This window comes from Ambystoma mexicanum, chromosome 4p (genome assembly GCF_040938575.1).
Source record: "Ambystoma mexicanum isolate Mex_15411 chromosome 4p, UKY_AmexF1_1, whole genome shotgun sequence".
NCBI classification, from domain to species: domain Eukaryota; kingdom Metazoa; phylum Chordata; class Amphibia; order Caudata; family Ambystomatidae; genus Ambystoma; species Ambystoma mexicanum.
In genome coordinates, this window is record NC_090927.1 from 845,121,670 (window position 1) to 845,124,169 (window position 2,500).

The window sequence follows — 2,500 nt, forward strand, 5'->3', positions numbered from 1 at the left end:
AGGTTTGGTACTTTTAAGCATCTAGTCGGCTAGACCTTGCAGTTTTGGAAAGGCAATTGTGAAAGGGCTCACTTCCTGAACTTGGAGCCAAAAAGCCTACAGCACCTGGTATTCCCAGGTGGTCTCCCATCCAGGTACTAACTAGGCCCGACACTGCTTAGCTTCCGAGATCAGACGAGATCGGGCGCAATCAGTGTGGTGTGGCCGTAGGCTCTGGGCCTAGTGAGTTTTGTACTTTTAAGCATCTAGTCAGCTAGACCTTGCAGTTTTGAAAGGCAATTGAGAAATGGCTCACTTCCTGAACTTGGAGCACAAAAAAGCCTACAGCACCTGGTATTCCCAGGCGGTCTCCCATCCAGGTACTAACGAGGCCCGACACTGCTTAGCTTCCGAGATCAGACGAGATCGGGCGCAATCAGTGTGGTGTGGCCGTAGGCTCTGGGCCTAGTGAGTTTTGTACTTTTAAGCATCTAGTCAGCTAGACCTGCAGTTTTGAAAGGCAATTGAGAAATGGCTCACTTCCTTGGAGCACAAAAAAGCCTACAGCACCTGGTATTCCCAGGCGGTCTTCCATCCAGGTACTAACTAGGCCCGACACTGCTTAGCTTCTGAGATCAGACGAGATCAGGCACATTCAGTGTGGTGTGGCCGTAGGCTCTGGGCCTAGTGAGTTTTGTACTTTTAAGCATCTAGTCGGCTAGACCTTGCAGTTTTAAAAGGCAATTGAGAAAGGGCTCACTTCCTGAACCTACAGATTCCCAGGCGGTCTCCCATCCAGGTACTAACTAGGCCTGACACTGCTTAACTTCCGAGATCAGTCGAGATCGGGTGCATTCAGTGTGGTGTGGCCGTAGGCTCTAGAATGCTAAGAATATTACTCTTATGCATTTGCATTTAGTAAGCTAAGCCATGCAGCCACTTGCAACATGATACCACGCTCATCGCTCGATCAGGCTCGATCAGGCGAGATATATAAGACTGGTGGGCCCATTCAGGACTCCTATGTCTGGTAGGATAACTTTAATTCATCCATCCTGTGTCTGTTGCAGGGAGGTGGAGAGAACAATCAACACAATAATGGTTTTCTTTCATGCCTCTTGAAGGACTCAATATTCTCTGTACTGCATTACATGTGAAAGTCGATTTATTACCCATGAACACACTACCTGTATGCTAATTCTATGTAAAAAGGTAGCTCCAGCCCTCATGATGTTGTCCAACATTTCCGCTATAAAACGGGATACAATTATTTTGGAAACATACCAAATTTGAAAAATAATTGAGAAGTTGCGCCAATTACTAATCATGGAGCACAAAAAGCCTACAGCACCTGGTATTCCCAGGCAGTCTCCCATCCAGGTACTAACTAGGCCTGCTTCGGGGCATTGTGGCCGTAGGCTCTGGGCCTAGTGAGTTTTGTACTTTTAAGCATCTAGTCAGCTAGACCTTGCAGTTTTGAAAGGCAATTGAGAAATGGTCACTTCCGAAAAAGCCTACAGCACCTGGTATTCCCAGGCGGTCTTCCATCCAGGTACTAACTAGGCCCGACACTGCTTAGCTTCTGAGATCAGACGAGATCAGGCACATTCAGTGTGGTGTGGCCGTAGGCTCTGGGCCTAGTGAGTTTTGTACTTTTAAGCATCTAGTCGGCTAGACCTTGCAGTTTTAAAAGGCAATTGAGAAAGGGCTCACTTCCTGAACTTGGAGCACAAAAAAGCCTACAGCACCTGGTATTCCCAGGCGGTCTCCCATCCAGGTACTAACTAGGCCTGACACTGCTTAACTTCCGAGATCAGTCGAGATCGGGTGCATTCAGTGTGGTGTGGCCGTAGGCTCTAGGAATGCTAAGAATATTACTCTTATGCATTTGCATTTAGTAAGCTAAGCCATGCAGCCACTTGCAACATGATACCACGCTCATCGCTCGATCAGGCTCGATCAGGCGAGATATATAAGACTGGTGGGCCCATTCAGGACTCCTATGTCTGGTAGGATAACTTTAATTCATCCATCCTGTGTCTGTTGCAGGGAGGTGGAGCGAACAATCAACACAATAATGGTTTTCTTTCATGCCTCTTGAAGGACTCAATATTCTCTGTACTGCATTACATGTGAAAGTCGATTTATTACCCATGAACACACTACCTGTATGCTAATTCTATGTAAAAAGGTAGCTCCAGCCCTCATGATGTTGTCCAACATTTCCGCTATAAAACGGGATACAATTATTTTGGAAACATACCAAATTTGAAAAATAATTGAGAAGTTGCGCAATTACTAATCATGGAGCACAAAAAAAGCCTACAGCACCTGGTATTCCCAGGCAGTCTCCCATCCAGGTACTAACTAGGCCTGACCCTGCTTAGCTTCTGAGATCGGGGGCATTCAGTGTGGTGTGGCCGTAGGCTCTGGGCCTAGTGAGTTTGTACTTTTAAGCATCTAGTCGGCTAGACCTTGCAGTTTTGAAAGGCAATTGTGAAATGGCTCACTTCCTGAACTT

The 2,500-nt window shown here is 46.6% G+C and overlaps 5 non-coding genes and 2 pseudogenes across 5 annotated transcripts; all 7 read right to left on the bottom strand.

Moving 5' to 3' along the window:
- Positions 1–93: 93 nt before the first annotated feature.
- On the bottom strand, positions 94–212 carry LOC138460626 (5S ribosomal RNA). Its single transcript, XR_011263301.1, has one exon. It is a non-coding gene; the product is annotated as a 5S ribosomal RNA (ribosomal RNA).
- Positions 213–318: 106 nt separating this feature from the next.
- On the bottom strand, positions 319–437 carry LOC138463011 (5S ribosomal RNA). The gene has a single exon (XR_011265598.1). It is a non-coding gene; the product is annotated as a 5S ribosomal RNA (ribosomal RNA).
- A 100-nt stretch (positions 438–537) lies between these two features.
- Positions 538–656, bottom strand: LOC138464312 (5S ribosomal RNA). Its single transcript, XR_011266893.1, has one exon. It is a non-coding gene; the product is annotated as a 5S ribosomal RNA (ribosomal RNA).
- Positions 657–736: 80 nt separating this feature from the next.
- On the bottom strand, positions 737–856 carry LOC138459496 (5S ribosomal RNA; annotated as a pseudogene).
- Positions 857–1,490: 634 nt separating this feature from the next.
- LOC138464313 (5S ribosomal RNA) lies at positions 1,491–1,609 on the bottom strand. Its single transcript, XR_011266894.1, has one exon. It is a non-coding gene; the product is annotated as a 5S ribosomal RNA (ribosomal RNA).
- A 106-nt stretch (positions 1,610–1,715) lies between these two features.
- Positions 1,716–1,834, bottom strand: LOC138463902 (5S ribosomal RNA). Its single transcript, XR_011266487.1, has one exon. It is a non-coding gene; the product is annotated as a 5S ribosomal RNA (ribosomal RNA).
- Positions 1,835–2,298: 464 nt separating this feature from the next.
- On the bottom strand, positions 2,299–2,407 carry LOC138459659 (5S ribosomal RNA; annotated as a pseudogene).
- Positions 2,408–2,500: the final 93 nt, after the last annotated feature.